The 19054-nt window shown below is 39.4% G+C and overlaps 1 pseudogene; it reads right to left on the bottom strand.

The window, feature by feature from the left end:
• Positions 1-7313: 7313 nt before the first annotated feature.
• On the bottom strand, positions 7314-7652 carry LOC101319182 (large ribosomal subunit protein eL30 pseudogene; annotated as a pseudogene).
• Positions 7653-19054: the final 11402 nt, after the last annotated feature.

Raw genomic sequence — 19054 nt, forward strand, 5'->3', positions numbered from 1 at the left:
ACACAAACCTACCTGTCCTGATCGACAGTGGCGTCAGTAAAACTTAAGACTCTCCTACAAAGGGAAAGAGGAGTGGCATAAACAAAAAGAATAAGCTATCAACAATTCACTCGCTAAGAAAAGCAACAAGCTTGGTATGTTTTAGAGACTGGGTAATAAGAAGGCCTGAGGAGCAAAATGAAAAGAGAACTGTTGGAAGAATGTTCAATAATGCATTTGCTCAGATCCACAGATTGGAAGCTCTCAAACACCATGGTGCGAATTAAAGATATGCCAAGCAAAGGAAATTAATTATTAACAAAGTCAAGGCAGCACAGGAATCATAAGATTAGTGACTTCAATTTTAAAGTGAAAAAATTACAAATAAAGTGTATCCATAATGTAAAGAGAGGAAGCAGTTGTAATTTCATAGCTCCTACAACGCTACCCCACTGAGTGCCAAAATTCCTCCAATTTGTCCTCCCACTTTCCTCCAAAAATCATAAAGACTTTGTTGTTGTTGTTGTTAGATCATAAGTTTTTAATAGTTATTTTTGTATTTGAAAGTTCAAGGAAAACTCTTTATTTGAACACGTAGTAAAGTTCCTTATAATTTGATGGCATATAAAAAGAACACATAAGAACTCAGCTTATCACAGAAACAATTCAGCAACATGATGTGAATGGGACAAGAAGAAATGGGGGAACTAGTGTACAGGTTCTTTAGCGACCAGGGCTTTTTTGTCCCACTTCCAATGGGAACTGGAACAAAAAAGGAGGTACATCAACTGCCAAAGACTTTGAAGCAGAAAGAGTAGAAGTAACTATCTGGGCTTCCTCCCTCATATTATCCTTCAATTTCTTCTCAGTGCCTTCCACTAGCTGCCCCAAACCTGAAGCCATAAAGCAAGAGGTTTTGGGGAATGTAATGTGCAGAAATAAGTGCCCTGAAACACAGATAAGAAGACAAAAACAGCAAGGATTGTATCTGAGCAAACAAGCAAACGACTAGAGAAGGGAAACTGCAGTGGTTTTAAAACACGTTCATAAATTCTTTGACATTTCTGCTACCAAAAGTGGAGTCTAATTCCCCTCCACTTGAATATCACTGGCCTTAGCAACTTGCTTCTAAGGAACAGAATGTAGCAAAAAGTGAATGCGTGAATTCTGAATTCGTAAAAGATACAGCTTCCACCTTGTTGGAACCCAGGTTCTTTGAGGTGCAATCCAACAGAGGGAATTTAATATAGGGAAATCGTTGCAAACAGTTTGTAAAAAACCTGAAAAATTAAAAAGACGGCAGAGAGGCAGTCTAGGGATTAGCAATAGCCAAGCAAAGATGAATAAAGGACCCATGTAGGTGGTCTGGTCACAGCCCCAGCTGAAGTTCCAGCTGACAGATGGCACTGAGGGCCAGACAAGTGAGGGAGTGAATCTTCAGATGATTCTAACCCCAGTATTCAAGACACCCCTGCTGACGCCACATGGAACAGAGACAAGCTGTCCCCACTGAGTCCTGCCCAAATTGCAGATCCACGAGCAAAAAATAAATACTGCCGTTGTTAAAGCCGCTAAGTGGTGTGGTGGGCTGTTAAACACCAACGGTTAACCCCAACAGGATCTGAGAGCAAACAAACCAATGACTCACACAACATCATTCTCATTTTCTCATTTCTGCTTCAGCTAACATCTGAAGGTCTCAGTCAGACGCAACCATACTTCAATTTTATGGCCATTTTAGATATTTACTGGCCAGTGTTACTGGCAGTAAAGACAATTTTTCAACTCATTAATTCTGATTATACATCCAAAGGATGAACGACTGTTCATTGAAGCTATGGTTTATTCCTCCATTTAGATGTATTTCCATATGACGGTGTTAACAGAGCTTAGTCTCTTCATATGAAATATAAGACTTTGAAACTTTAGTAACCTATGTGAAATTCAATTTAATTTACTATAATTTACTATTAATTTGAAATAAAGGCCAACTCATTGACTAAAGAAATATTATTTGAAGAGTATTATTGCATAAGAGATTAATTTGATAATTGTTTCTGACATTTATTTTACATGTTACCCTTTTACAGCATGGGAAAAGGTACAGAAAAAGGAAATGGATGAGGGGAGCAAAGTGAAAGAATAAGGGAGGAAACAGTGGAATGTGAGAGCAAAGGAGAGAGAAGCACACTACTGAAGAAGAAGAATGCTGATACTGATCTACTTTTACAAGCATGCTGATTCATTGGCCCTTTCACACAATGGAAATGTTTTCTCAGTGGAAGAGAAGAAAAACATAACTGGTACATTTCCCAGTATGTTTCTGGAGACAACAGATTCAGGAGGGCTTGCTGGAAAACATACCAGATGGACGCAGGAGACCAGACTGTGCCACTAACAAGCCATATGACAGTCAGGTCACTTACTGTCTTTGTAGCTTAATTTCTTCATGAAAAAAAAAAAACAACACAGGGGTTATACCAGATGATTTCTAAGGTTTTTAAGTTCCAGCAATAAAATTCTAAAATTTTATTATTTACGGGGACTTTCCTCTTGCCTGAATGACTCTAGATTCGGATGCTGTGCTTAGTCCTAGGGCAAAAGAAATGTTAGACTGATAAAACTGATACATAACGACTTGTCCCAGCCCGACAATCTCCTGCACACCTCACTGTAAATTCTAGAGTAGCAACTCTGACACCAAATCCCAGTTATTGCATTTGTTTTATTTATTTATTTATTTTTTAACAAGCCAAAGTTGTATTTGTTCTTTTAAACAGGAAAATTATGCTAATATAAAAGATAAAAACGGACAAAAATCAAAACACACAACATGCAAAAGCACAACACACCACCAGACCAGTGCAAACCCTTCCCCCACCACTCCCCCCAGGTTTCAAAACCTTTATTACAGATCCCCAAAGATTAGACTGTATTGGAGAGGTCACAGTACTGAATCAGAAAAAGAGACATTCACGCCAACATCAAATACACAATGCAGAAGGTTTTCAGTGATGAGCACAGATTTCTAGAACACTACCACGTATGCTAGTCCCTGGCCCACTTTTTAAAGTTGCTTTTAAAAAGGATTAGAAGTGCACAGACACTTTCATAAGGCACAGACAGATTGTTGTACAGGTGATCTCACTAGGGACTTGAGAAAGATGGTGAGAAAATTAAATACCGAGAGATGCCAGGAGGCCACGTGTTCCTGAGCCGGAGTCCCTCTGCCAGAACCGGGGCAGAGACAGGATTGAGCAGTGGAAGGTGACCGCCTCTCATTCGCCAAGACTTTGCACAACCCAATTCTGGAACTGACTGGGGGTTCTCTGCCGACTTGGGAATTGATTGCCAGCCACCAGTCCCAAGGCCTGAAAGTAGCAGGTAGCTATGTCCCCGTGTCTCCCTGGCAAGACCTGAAGGCGATTATCGGTTGGTGGGGTTCTTGAGGGTTCTGTCCAAGGCCATTTCGGCAGCAGCTCAGTGACTACAAGATGCCCGGCATTCCTAATGCAGAGGAGGCTTTCTGAAGCGTGCAGGGGGCTCTGGGTCTGGAAAGCAGTTGTGTACTCACTAAGATAGACCCCCCGAGGCAACAGGATGGCCAGGAAAGCCCATGGACTCTGCCCCAAATGTCTCACAATGTCACTCCCTCTGACATCAGAGCTGGGGCCCTGTCCTCTCAGCTCTGTCCTCCTGGCAACGCACACCTAGTGGGCACTCAGCAAATGTTTGTTGAATGACTTTGTGTGCATGTATACATGGTGTTTTACCAAACCCTGAAGACTCACAACCTGATTTCTGATTTACTCAGTAAACCTTTAATGAGTACCTACTATGTGCTACCACAGGATCCAGCACTGGGTGGGTCAAATACAAGTTTACAAATCTGCCCACCTCCTGCTCTGGACTGCGAGCTCCCTACGGGCCTTGTCTTTAGACCCGGTTCCCATCCCTGTGTCCAGAACACAGGCCACGCTGACCAGTGGTTGTCGGATGACTGAAAAAGCATTGCTATACTTAGGGGAGCAGCTGCCCTGGGTAGCTAAATCCCAGAAGACCCCCAGTTCTGAGAATGGGCTAGAAAAAGGAGTTTGTCTTGACTTGGAAACAGCTCAATTTCTCTGGCGGTTCAGAATGAACAGGCACCAGACCACAACAAAGGGGGCATCCTCTGATCTTCCAGTCCTCGCCCTGGGGGCCCTACTTAACGGGGTGGTGGTCACAGCCTCTCCCCGAAGTTGCCCCTGATGGGAGCCCCCATGTAACAGGAGAAGGTCCTTGGGTTGGACCCAAGCTCACACGTGGCTCAGCTCCACCGGGAGAAGGTGGGCAGTAGGCAGATGAGCCTGAAAGGAAGGACACTTGTGCTCCCAGGGTCCGGGTGGCAGAGGGGTCACAGTCTGGGGCTGGAACCCTCACACAGGGGCGGTTGCCCAGCTCTCTCCAGGGGCTGCCCAGGTGAGCTTCAAGGAAGAAAACTCAAGCAGTCTCGAGCTTTCTGGGCTCAGGGCCAAGCAGCGGAGAGCGTGGGTTTTGGCATCAGGCACTCCTAGGTTTGAAGCCCAGTCCTGCCACCTCCTGCTTCACTTCCAGCACCTTAGTTCTCTTACCTGACAACTGGGGATAATATCGTATTTCATTGATTCTAGGAGCACAGCTTTTCCACTTCTTTTGAAAATCCGACTACATACATATTAGTACGTTTGATATTGTGCCTACTCATTGATGTTCTATTTTCTCTAGCTGGTTCATTTTGGATAATTTCTATTAATATGTCTTAAATTTACTGTTCCCTTCTTCTGTGTCCAATCATTTTTTCATTTCATATATTTTCATTCTAGTTCAAAAATTTTTCATCTTGTCACTAAAAGTTCAGATGTGTTTGATAAACACTGGCTATTCTACCCTAATATACCAAAGGAAAAATAGCAACCTCTTAGAAAGATATCAAGATAGAGAAGGACTACACATCAGATATTGTACTCTGAAGGAAGGATACTGCATAGGCCTCTTGCAAGTTACATATATTTTAGATTCCACATATAAGTGATATCATATGATATTTGTCCTTCTCTTTCTGACTTACTACACTTAGTATGATAATCTGTAGATCCATCCATGTTGCTGCAAATGGCATTATTTCATTTTTTATGGCTGAGAAATATTTCACTGTGTATATATACCATATCTTCTTTATCCATTCCTCTGTCGATGGACATTTAAGTTGCTTCCATGTCTTGGCTATTGTAAATAGTGCTGCTATAAACATTGGGGTGCACGCATCTTTTCAAATTATAGTTTTGTCCAGATATATGCCCAGGAGTGGGATTGCTGGATCATATGGTAACTCTATTTTTAGCTTTTTGAGGAACCACCATAGTGACTTCCATAGTGGCTGTACCAATTTATATTCCCAGCAACCGTGTAGAAGGGTTTCCTTGTCTCCACACCCTCTCCAGCAATTTGTAGACTTTTCAATGACTGCCATTCTGACCAGTGTGAGGTGAGACCTCATTTTAATTTTGATTTGTATTTCTCTAATAATTAGGAACACTGAGCATCTTTCCATGTGCCTATTAGCCATCTGCGTGCCTTCTTGGGAGAAGTGTCTATTTAGGTCTTCTACCCATTTTTTGATTGGGCTTTTTTTTTTTAATTGAGCTGTATGACCTGTTTGTATATTTTGGAAATTAAGCCTTTGTTGCTTGCATCATTTGCAAATATTTTCTCGCATTCTGTAGGCTGTATTTCACTTTTTATGGTTTCCTTTGCTGGGCAAAAGCCTGTGAGTTTGATTAGGTCCCATTTGTTTATTTTTGCTTTTATTTCTATTGCCTTGGGAGACTGACCTAAGAAAACATTGATATGATTTATGTAAGAGAATGTTTTGCCTATGTTCTCTTCTAGGACTCTTCTAGGTGTCATGCCTTCTACTTAAGTCTTTAAGCCATTGTGAGTTTATTTCTGTGTATGGTGTGAGGGAGTGTTCTAACTTTACTGATTTACATGTGGCTGTCCAGCTTTCCCAACACTGCTTGCTGAAGAGACTGTCTTTTCTCCATAGTATACTCTTGCCTCCTTTGTCAAAGATTAATTAACCATGGGTGAATGGGTTTATTTCTGGGTTCTCTATTCTGTTCCATTGATCCATATGTCTGTTTTTGTGCCAATACCATGCTGTTTTGATTACTGTAGCTTTGCAGTATTGTCTGAAGTCTCGGAGGGTTATGCCTCCAGCTTTGTTCTTTTTCCTCAGGATTATTTTGGCAATTCTGGGTCTTTTATGGTTCCATATAAATTTTAGGATTATTTGTTCTAGTTCTGTGAAAAATGTCGTGGGTAATTTGATAGGGATCATATTAAATCTCTACATTGCTTTAGGTAGTAAGGCCATTTTAACAATATTAATTCTTCCAATCAAAGAGCATGGGATATCTTTCCATTTCTTTGAATCATCTTCAATTTCCTTTATCAATGTTTTAAAGTTGTCAGCATATAAGTCTTTCACCTTCTTGCTCAGGTTTATTCCCAAGTATTTTATTTTTTTGATGCAATTTTTAAAAGGATTTGTTTTTTTACTTTCCCTTTCTGATATTTCATTGTTAGTGTAAAGAAATGAAACCAATTTCTGTATGTTAATCTTGTATCCTGCTACCTTGCTGAATTTGTTTATCAGTTATAATAGGTTTTCTGTGGAGTCTTTAGGGTTTTCTATATGGAGCATCATGTCATCTACGTATAATGACAATTTTACCTCTTCCCTTCCAACCTGGATACCTTTTATTTCTTTTTCTTGCCTGATTTTTGTGGCTAGGACTTCCAATACTAGGTTGAACAGAAATCGTGAGAGTAGGAATCCTTGTCTTCTTCCAGAGTTTAGTGGGAAGGCTTTCAGCTTTTCACCACTGAGTATTGTGTTGGCTGTGGGTTTGTTATAAATAGCTTTTAGTATGTTGAGGTATGTTCCCTCTATACCCACTCTGGCAAGAGTTTTTATCATGAATGGATGTTTAGTTTTATCAAATGCTTTTTCTGCATCTATTGAGATGATTGTGTGGCTTTTGTCTTTTGTTGATGTAGTGTATCACATTGATTTATTTGCATATGTTGAATCATCCTTGTGACCCTAGGATGAATTCAACTTGATCATGGTGTATGATCTTTTTTAACTGTTGTTGGGTTCAGTTTGCTAATATTTTGTTGAGAATTTTTACATCTATAGTCATCAAAGATATTGGCCTGAAATTTTCTTTTTTGGTGCTGTATTTGTTTTGTTTTGTTTTTAAACAAGCTCTGGACAGTTTTATTACAGAAAAATTGTGCATGACTTACTATTCACCAGTCTTCTCTGGCATGCTTCTAATGATATCAGAATCACCTGGATCAATGATAGCCAGTGTGCATACTCTGTAGTATTTTCCACATTCTGTGCCCAATGTTACTGCCACTGTGGTGATGGACACCAGTTTTGGCCAACATAGCATAATACTCTATTTCAGATTCCTCAAGGCTGGGAAGTTGTTGGCGAGGGTGACAAGTTTTGCTTTGCCTTGTCTGATCATTTTCAGAGTCTGCTTCTACCCCAGCAGGTACTTTCCACTTTTCATAATGAGTTGCAGCCTAGAGCTGATTGACTCCAGTGACTTTTTCATCTTCTTCGTGGCCACCATCTTCCTGCCTTAGGTGCAGAACTCCCCCAACCAAGTGGAGCCGCCAACATGGCTAGGGAGCAAGAAAGGTGTCTGGTTTTGAAAACAGGGTGATGGTGGCTTCACAGAATACTTTGGGAGTGTTCCTGCCTCTTCAATCTTTTGGGAGAGTTTGAGAAGAATTGGTATAAGTTCTTCTTTGTATGTTTGGTAGAACTGCCCAGTGAAGCCTATGGTCCTGGACTCTTGTTTGCAGGGAGGTGTTTTTTGTTTTTGTTTTTTTAAATTATTACAGATTCTATTTCATTTCTAGTGATCAGTCTGTTCCAATTATCTATTTCTTCTTGGTTCAGTTTGGGTGGGCTGTATGTTTCTAGAAACTTGTCCATTTCTTCTAGGTTGTCCAACTTGTTGGCATATAATTGTTCATAGTATTAGCTTATGTTCTTCTGTATTTCTAGGGTGTCAGTAGTTATTTCTCACCTTTCATTTCTTATTTTGTTTATCTGAGTCATCTCTTCTTGGTGAGCCTGGCCAGAGATTTGTTGATTTACCCTTTGGTTCACCCTTTGAAAGAACCAGCTCTTGATTTTATTGATTTTCTATTGTTTTTCAGTCTCTATTTCCTGATCTGTATTGTTTCCTTCCTTCTACTGACTTTAGGTTTCGTTTGTTCTTCTTTTACTAATTCTTTGAGGTGGTAGGTTAGGTTGTCTGAGATTTTTCTTGTTTTTGAGAAAGGCATGTATTGCTATGAACTTCCCTCTAAGGACTGCTTTTGGTGCCTCCCATAGATTTTGTATGGTTGTGTTTTCATTGTCATTTGTCTCAAGGTATTTTTTAATTTCCTCTTTGATTTCATCATTGAGCCATTTGTTTTTTAGTAGCGTGTTGTTTAGTCTCCACATAATCTTTTTTTTTTCTCATTTCTCTTTCTGTGGTTGATTTCTAGTTTCATGCCTTTGTGTTCAGAAAAGATGCTTGAAATAATTTCTATCCTCTTAAATTTGTCGAGGCTTGTTTTGTGCCCTAGAACATGGTCTATCCTAGAGAATGTTCCAATTGCACTTGAAAAGAATGTGTATTCTGGTTTTTTTTGCTTTTTTTTTTTTTCCTGGATGTAACATCCTAAAAATATCAATTAAGTCCAACTGTTCTACTGTGTCATTCAGATTGTTGCCTTATTGAGTTTCTGTCTGTAAGATCTGTCCATTGATGTGAGTGGGGTGTTAAAGTCCCCTACTTTTATTGTATTCCCATCAATTTCTCCTTTTATGTCTGTTAGTATTCGTTTTATGTATTCAGGTGCTCCTATATTGGGTGCATATATGTTAACAAGTATAATATCCTCCTCTTGTATTGACCCTTTTATCATTATATAGTGTCCTTCTTTATCTTTCTTCATGGCCTTTATTTTAATGTTGATGACTTTTTATGATCAGGCAATTATATCATTGTGAATTCTACAGAGGCTTTGGCTGCCCATCCTTTCTTGTCCTTATGAAAATGCAGTTATAACTCTGTGAAATCTTGAGAAACTTTAAGTTGCCCATTCTCACCTACCCTCAATGATGAGTGTGAGCAATCCATCAAGGAGATTTTCATTGTGTTGAATTGGTGGTGGTCAACTTGGCCTCACTGCTTCCAGTCCCTCCTCAGTCTGGGAACTATGTTTCTCAGGATCAACTTCACGCTATAGACCCAGGCTATGGTTTACCAGTGAGAGGAACTCTTGTGAATGTTGGAAAGTAGAAACGATAAAGAAGCTATTATTGCTCAATACATCATGACAATCAGAGGGGCAGGCATCTAGTTCCAGACCACTCTGCAAACTCCAACTGTGTGGTATTTGAAGTTTCTTGGACTTCCCAGGATTGGCAGCTTTTTCACTCATTCCAAGCTTTCAGACTGATGTCACAGTGGCTGTTTCTCTGATCCTTCAGCCATATACTTCCAGGCCTTCACACTCCTAATTCCCATTTTAACCCCTAATTGCTATATTAAACCTCTTATTTCCTTAATTCTTAGAGTGACTTTTAAAATTCCCAAACCAGCCTGACACAGATATTCTCAAAATTTCCAAGCAATAGCAATTTTGTTATCTCAAAAATGTATGTCAACAGAAATTATGTTGGCAAAAGTTATTACAAAAATGGATTTTGAACAGTGTGTCATTAATTATTAAGATACCACAAATGTTACCAGATTCTAGCCATAATTATTGCAATAGGTTGAAATACAAGCAAGGCACATTGAAGAGGCATCCTGACATCTCTCTCCCAAATGGGACCTTCTTTCAGATCATGATCATCTGACAACAGATGTCATAGTACAGAGTTGAACCCTATGATATTACTGATACTTGATAATTTTGACCTACAGAAACAGAAATGTCTTATGATTTAACCTAAGGCTATGATAATCTCTTCATTCTAATGGATTTTTAGTGGAACCTACATCATTTTTTCCCATATAGGAATGGTGACTTCTCTTCACAGAATCTATATTGTGTAAGAAGAGAATATTTGCTGAGGGTATTCATGAAGTTATAACTCCCTGAATTCAGATGAGAAGTCTGTGTCTTTGAACTCAAAGCAGCAGTGCCCTCAACCATAGATGATTTCATTTTTTAAATGTTAGGAAAATTTCTTCCTCAAAAATCCTAATATCTCATCAGATGTCTGTCCTAGGTCAGGACAGACATCTGGCACCATTGACATTCTGACCCAGATAATTCTTGTTGTGAATGCGGGGTGGGAGGAGGGAGGGGGTGAGAGGGATCCTATGCATTGTAGAATGTTTAGCAGTATCCCGGCATCTACCCACCAGATGCCAGTAGCACCTCCCAGTTGTGACAACTAAAAGAGTAACCAGACATTGCCAAATGTTCCCCTGGGAGGAGGGTGGTAAATCATTCATGGTTGAGAAACACTCTCCTAGATAAAATAGAAATATGATGTTGGCAAGAGCTTCACGTCTCTACCATCAGCTTGTATTTCAATCTTCTATCTTACATTTGGTTTTTTAATTCAAGATGGACTAAAATCCTTTCAACATTTCAGTAAGGATACTGAATGTTATCAAACTGTGGGATGTGCCAAAAAAAATTTTTTTAAGTGCATTGGCTATAAAGAATCGAAGGAGAGACCATGTTTAATTGTTTATGAGTAGCTGAGCAGCAATTTAGAGTGAGTTCACACTATATGCTGCTGCTGTTTATTTTTCTTTTAAATTAGATATAATTTTCATCACCAGGAGATCTTACACTGGGTATCAATAAAATATACTATACAATGGATGAGCATGTAATCAACAAAACATCCCTTTATTTCCAAATTCAGCTGTAAACTACTTCCACCCTGACTCACTGAAGCATAATACACAGGAATTCAAACAAAATGCCTAATATTGAATCACTGTGCTCCTAAAACAACACAAGCTTCAACTTGTTTGTTCTCTCTCCTCTTCTCCTGAACTTTCTCTTATTTTCTGATGAATTTCAGGCTCACCAAGCAAAACATGTAGCACAAACTAACATGGAAAACAATCACTGACCTAGCAAGTGAATAGCAACACACTACTAAATGGAGCCTCTTACACAGGGTAGTCCCCTAGCCTGGAGAAAGCAGGCGTGTGAAAGCCCAGCTGGTCCTCTCATTTCAGCTGTATCAACAACTAGTACTATTACTACAGCAGAACAGGCTGTTGATGATTCATCTGGAATGTACTTCAGTTTTTAAATTTCACAAGGACCATATATATTCTCCTCAAATAGATAAAATCTACATTCTAACATTTTATTTATTGGACACTTGTCTTTCTAAAATACTATGAACATAAACACACAAAAATCTAGCAAATCTAACAGTTCAGACTACTTTACATAGAGAATATAATACCTCTCATCATTTCATTGCTCTTATCACCCCAAGATCTCATCATCATCATGCAATGCCTTTATCACCATGAATTTGGCTCACCAAGTTGGGCTATGAGGTTGAACGTCATTAGACTGATTAAGAAAAACAGTTTCCTTCCCATTCAAGTAAATCTATGGAAGGAGACTTACATAGATTTGGCAATTTTGTCTGCTCAGGAATTCAGCCACAGCCATTTTCCTTGACCTTCTTACCAAACCTCAGTGCCATCATGCTGACTTCCCTCCACACTCACCAAAGAAAACCTTTACTATGGGAATGTCTAGGTTGACTGGAGCTTTATGAAGATTATACTGAACTTGAGAGTCTTTTCCATACTATGTATTATCCTAGTCTAAGGAAAACTCAGAATCAACAATGAGAGAATATTTCTATCTTATAAATGGAAAGATTAAGAACTATTTAAGGCAAAATATTTAGCAATAACAACGAATATGCAAAAGCCTTGTCAGCTGGGGTGGAAAATTGTTACTTCCATTTTAAAAATGAGAAAAATGAGGTTGTGAATGTGGTAAATATGAACACAATCACATTGCTAATGGGTAGGCAGAACTGGGGATACACACCTAGAAATTCTGGAAACGAGTCTAGCGCTATTCCTCCATATCATGCTTTAATAAAAGTAAATGGATAGGGGACTTCCCTGGTGGCACAGTGGTTAAGAATCTGCCTGCCAACACAGGGGACACAGGTTCGAATCCTGGCCTGGGAAGATCCCACATGCCACGGAGCAACTAAGCTTGTGCACCACAACTACTGAGCCTGCACTCTAGAGCCCAAGAGCCACAACTACTGAGCCCACATGCCACAACTACTGAAGCCTGCGCACGTAGAGCCTGTGCTCTGCAACGAGAAGCCACCGCAATGAGAAGCCTACGCACCGCAATGAAGAGTAGCTGCCCCCGCTCGCCGCAACTAAAGAAAGCCTGCACACAGCAACAAAGACCAAACTAAGCCAAAAGTAAACAAATAAATTTTAAAAAATAAATAAATAAATGGAGAGGTATGGTGCCATTGTAAATAAATATTGTATACATAGCAATAAGATTTCATACAACTCACTCACCACAAAAGGGAAAGAAACATATCCTGTTTGGATTTCCAAGGGGCATTATCTGAAAGAAAATATCAATTTACGCCTCCTTTTGTAGAGAAGAAATAATTGCATTCATGTAAGCTTAATTCCTGAGATTCTGACAGGGTATGAAGCTCATGAACAGACCAAGAAGTCAAAAACCCTAGAGAAATGCAAATCAAAACTACAATGAGATATCATCCTCACACCGGTCAGAATGGCCATCATCAAAAAATCTAGAAACAATAAATGCTGGAGAGGGTGTGGAGAAAAGGGAACACTCTTGCACTGTTGGTGGGAATGTAAATTGATACAGCCACTATGGAGAACAATATGGAGGTTCCTTAAAAAACTAAAATAGAACTACCATATGACCCAGCAATCCCACTCCTGGGCATATACCCTGAAGGGGGAAAAAAAAAAGGTCATGAAGAACATAGGGGTAAGACGGGAATAAAGACACAGACCTACTAAAGAATGGACTTGAGGATACGGGGAGGGGGAAGGGTAAGCTGTGACAAAGTGAGAGACTGGCATGGACATATATACACTACCAAATGTAAAATAGATAGCTAGTGGGAAGCAGCCGCATAGCACAGGGAGATCAGCTCGGTGCTCTGTGACCACCTAGAGGGGTGGGATAGGGAGGGAGGGAGGGAGGGAGACGCAAGAGGGAAGAGATATGGGAACATATGTATATGTATAACTGATTCACTTTGTTATAAAGCAGAAACTAAAAAACCATTGTAAAGCAATTATACTCCAATAAAGATGTTAAAAAAACCCCAACAACACTGGAGGGTGATAATTGAATCAGTGGTACACACACCCACACACACACACACACACACACACACACACAGGTATCAGTTTTCTATTCTATCTGAGAAAGAAAAAATTCAGAGAATATTTTACTTTGGAAAGCATATACTGAGAACAAAAACAATTTCTAAAAAACTTGTTTGTGGCTCACTCACTTCTGGAATATTCTAAAAATCTAAACTCCAATAAACCTTTTAATCCATAGTAATGCCCTCCTCCATCAAAAGAAGATGAAGCCTACAGGAAATATTGACATGGATAAGCATACAATCCTACAGCTCTCTGTGAAAATATGAAGTACCTGTTATCTGAGTGGGATCTCTCTTTCCAGAACACTGAGACTCTTTCAAGACCCATACAAAACCGTTGTTTGTTGCTTTGCTTGAGGCTTGAATCACTCACTAATCTTCAAAAAAAAAAGCACCACAAATATATTAACATAAGGCTTTATGCTATTAATTCAGTGGCATATTCAGTGACCTGTGATCCTTAGCGATCCTTGTCCCATTCAGGAAACTAGAAAACAGAGCAACTATATCTCAAAAAAATGGTGTTGCAAAAGGAGCTGAGAAGAACTTTTAATAAGCGGATTCATGGCAGAAAGATTATATAATGGTTCAGAGCAAAGCTTTCCACCCCAAGACTAGAAAAGATACTCCAGATTAATGGGGTTGCAGTAAACCTCCATGAAAAACATTGACTAAATACATTCAGTGTTGGATCCCTCAGAAAGGTTAGACTTGAGCCTTACATTTCTACCAAGTTCAGCCTCATCTTGAAGGTGGGGTGTGAGGGGAAATCCTGATAAATTTGAGATCCAAGAGCACAGGGAAGCTGCACTCCCTTTTCCAGAACACTGTAGCGAGGCGGCAAGAGATTTAGAAATATCTGCACCTGGTGTCCAGGCCGATGGGACTGAGAGCTCACAGAGTAACTGTGCCCAAATGTGGAAAAGAACAAGATGATTTCCATGCATCCACAGTGGTGTAGAAAGAAGCAAACTGAAGATGGCCTGTAGCTAGGAGTGGGACTTAGCTATGACTCATGGGGACCAATGAACAGATGGGAATAAAGACAACTTAGAAGATGCCAACTTGCATAGACAGTATATAATCTTCCTGTAATTAGACTGAACCCTGAAAGAACAAGGATAAAGGGAAGAAAGTGAATGAATTAAGATAAATTTCCACTAGCCAGTAGAAATAAGTAAAATAAATAAAGTTCTTTTTACCTTTCCAGGACACATGAACACACGGACTCAGTTTTTTACCTGCCACACCAGCTCCATCAAAAAACAGATTAGTTTTGTACAAACTGCAAAATTGCAAAATAATAATCAGCAGCTGCACAAACATCCATATACTCATTTCTAGCCCAGAAAATAAGGTCTTTTAGACTGATATCAAATTCAGGAAACTAACTTTTTTTTTTTTTTGAATTTTTGAATTTTATTTTATACAGCAGGTTCTTATTAGTTATCCATTTTATACATATTAGTGTATATATGTCAATCCCAATCTCCCAATTCATCCCACTACCACCACCACCACCACCACCACCCCTGCCGCTTTCCCCCCTTGGTGTCCATACGTTTGTTCTCTACCTCTGTGTCTCAACTTCTGCCCTGCTAACCGGTTCATCTGTACCATTTTTCTAGGTTCCACATATATGCGTTAATATACGATATTTGTTTTTCTCTTTCTTACTTCACTCTGTAGGACAGTCTCTAGATTCATCCACGTCTCTAAAAATGACCCAATTTCGTTCCTTTTTATGGCTGAGTAATAGTCCGTTGTATATATGTACCACATCTTCTTTATCCATTCATCTGTTGATGGGCATTTAGGTTGCTTCCATGACCTGGCTATTGTAAATAGTGCTGCAGTGAACACTGGGGTGTACGTGTCTTTTTGAATTATGGTTTTCTCTGGGTATGTGCCCAGTAGTGGGATTGCTGGGCCATATGGTAATTCTATTTTTACTTTTTTAAGAAACCTCCATAGTGTTCTCCATAGTGACCATTATCAATTTACATTCCCACCAACAGGGCAAGAGGGTTCCCTTTTCTCCACACCCTCTCCAGTATGTGTTGTTTGTACATTTTCTGATGATGCCCATTCTAACTGGTGTGAGGTGATACCTCATTGTAGTTTTGATTTGCATTTCTCTAATAATTAGTGATGTTGCACAGCTTTTCATGTGCTTCTTGGCCAACTGTATGTCTTCTTTAGAGAAATGTCTATTTAGGTCTTCTGCCCATTTTTGGATGGGGTTGTTTGTTTCTTTAATATTGAGCTGCATGAGCTGTTTATATATTTTGGAGATTAATCCTTGGTCCGTTGATTCGTTTGCAAATATTTTCTCCCATTCTGAGGGTTGTCTTTTCGTCTTGTTTGTAGTTTCCTTTGCTGTGCAAAATCTTTGAAGTTTCATTAGATCCCATTTGTTTATTTTTGTTTTTATTTCCATTACTCTAGGATGTGGATCGAAAAAGATCTTGCTGTGATTTACGTCAAAGAGTGTTCTTCCTATGTTTTCCTCTACGAGTTTTATAGTGTCCAGACTTAAGTTTGGGTCTCTGTTCCATTTTGACTTAATTTTTGTGTACGGTGTTTGGGAGTGTTCTAATCTTACTGTTTTACATGTCTCTGTCCAGTTTTCCCAGCACCACTTATTGAAGAGGCTGTCCTTTCTCCACTGTACATTCCTGCCTCCTTTATCAAAGATAAGGTGACCATATGTGTGTGGGTTTATCTCTGGGCTTTCTATCCTGCTCCATTGATCTATATTTCTGTTCCCGTGCCAGCACCACACTGTCCTGATCACTGCAGCCCTGCAGTACAGTCTGAAATCAGGGAGTCCAATTCCCCCAGCTCCACCCCCCTCCCTCAAGACTGTGTTGGCCATTCAGGGTCCCCCATGTCTCCATACAAATTTTAAGATTTGTTTTAGTTCTGTAAAAAATGCCATTGGTATCAAATTAGGGAAACTTTATGGGAAAAAATCTTTAACAATAATTTTGAAAGTTAAAAATCTTATGGATATTTGCATTAACAGTACCAAAGTATGCATAATTCATTTACAAAGTATTCCTCTCTAAAATTATGTTGTAGCATATCTTAAAGAGATGTACCATACTCGCTGGGTTGACCATTCTAAGATCCAAATTGCTGCCAAGAATGAGAGTTTTGCTGTTAAGTGTAAAAAGAGCTTTGCAGATACCAGAGATGGGGTATTACAAAAGTTCTGGCAGATATGATTATATAAAAGAATGATTTAGGTAGGCGGTCATTCCAATTTAGAGTAGGATTTAACATAGTCATATTCCAAACACTGTATTATTTTGTTCACCCCCATTCTTCATCTGCTTCCTTCCAAATGCATGTCCATAGACCTGGTTTATCATCAGAGTAACTATTCAATGAAGGTCTGCACGCCACACTAGGCTGCAGTTCTATTGAAGCAGGGGCCTTCTCTGAGTTAGCTCATCCTAGTTAACTCCAAGCCTACAATACTTAATATTGCTAAATGATTAATGAAAGAAAATATATTTGCTAAATGAGCTGATGCGTTCATTAACTGTTCATCTTACCAGTTTGCTTTTCAAATACAGTACTTGGTAAGAAATCATTCTCCCTCTGCTTTCTTCCCCATTCTCTGCTCTTCTGTTCCCTTGGGGAATAGATAGGACACCAAACTAATTCCACAAACCTTTTGTTTTTCTGACTCGTTTTCTTTCCTCTGGGCTAAGAAGCCAGAATAATCAGAATAAGATGAAGGTCTTGTGTCCCTGTCAGTGCTAGTTATAAGTCTCTGAAAGCATTCTCATCTCTGCTCTCTCAGGTGTCTTATTAATATGGCCATTTGGTGATGGTACTCATGATGGAGTTCTGAACTTTAATGGTCATCTCAAGGTTGTGCAGCAGAGTACACATTCTACAGCTTGTCTTAGAAAAGGACAAGAGTTCCCCCAGGGTCCAGATCTGATATTCAAAATTACTTCTGTCTGGCTGGCTAATGAGGTAAGAACAGATCCATTCACACTGATATACCGTAACCTCTTTATGGTACTGTGTCTACAGAAATCCTACCGTGAACTCTTTATAATAATGCAGTGGAAGAGGCTGTGACGGTACCTACACAATGCTAAAAACAGCTGTTTGAAAAGTGAGAAACACATAGAAATATCCCTAAGAACCAAAGACACATTTATCTGATTTCCTAAATGTAGTAATAACATGGAACTACCAGAGGACCTGGATTGAGCTGGTTGGTCAGTTCAGGTATAAAACAAAACAAAAAAACTAATTTGGCCATTTTGTTTTTCCTACTAAATTGCTGAAATGCACCAGATGTACAGATGTTATATGATAATGTATATTCTGAAAGTTTTACAGTTGTATTTGTTTTCATAAATTTATTTATTTTTTGGCTGCATTGGGTCTTCGTTGGTACGTGCGGGCTTTCTCTAGTTGCGGCGAGCGGGGGCTACTCTTTGTTGTGGTGTGCAGGCTTCTCATCGTGGTGGCTTCTCTTTGTTTCGGAGCACGGGCTCTAGGCGTGCGGGCTTCAGTAGTTGTGGCACGCGAGCTTCAGTAGTTGTGGTGCACGGGCTTAGGTGCCCCGCGGCATGTGGGATCTTCCCGGACCAGGGCTTGAACCCGTGTCCCCTGCACTGGCAGGTAGATTCTTAAACACTGCACCACCAGGGAAGCCCGTACAACTGTACTCTAAGCCCCATACCTCCAATGTTTTTCTTTTTTCTGATGGAGTTGCTCAGCTGTTTGCTGAAATGACCAAAATGACTAACTAGGTGTTGTATAAGTGAATATATATGTACATACCTGTATATATTGTTTAGCTCATCTATTTATTTATATATGTCTCTCTATATGTGTATCTACATATAATTTCCCCAGAAAAGATTTGTGATTTAATTACTAGCCCCATGCCTTCCTTCCAATTACCTCCATGCTGCTAAAGATTCCATCAGGAATTTTTATGATCCCTGTGTGGACCATTTAGGGAACACAACTGTGGCCTTTTAAACAGCTCACTTCCCTGCTCCGTAGCAACTTTAGTTTGTGCAAGGCAAAGCTTTGAAAGGCAGCTGGGCAACACCATCTTCATTCCAAATGTTAATTTGATATCTGCATAGTTTAATCTCCTCATTCTAAATATCAAACCCTGTTTCCAGAAGTTAATTGGTTTTCTTTCCTTTTTGTTTTTTTTTAATTTAGATATATTAACAGATTTTGTCTGCATTTTAATTTTCTCAGTTTTGGCAAGGTCCACATTTCAATTATAATTATTTGGGCTCACCATGGGATTTATATATTTTAAAGATTACATTAATTAGCTCTCAAGCAAAAAATAAATTCTATTCCTCATCAGGAGTATTATCAGCAAGCATCCAAATGACTTTCAGGCAGTTTCAGGGCATTAGTAATTCAGAGAACAACCGCGACCATTGTGTTTTTTAGTAAAGACCCAATGCATTGGTGTTAATTTGCTCAGTTTGTATGACCGAAGATGATTTAGACCTAAATATACAGATATACAGCCTATCTGCCTTCTCCCCACCCTCT

This window comes from Tursiops truncatus, chromosome X, assembly GCF_011762595.2.
Source record: "Tursiops truncatus isolate mTurTru1 chromosome X, mTurTru1.mat.Y, whole genome shotgun sequence".
Lineage (NCBI taxonomy): Eukaryota > Metazoa > Chordata > Mammalia > Artiodactyla > Delphinidae > Tursiops > Tursiops truncatus.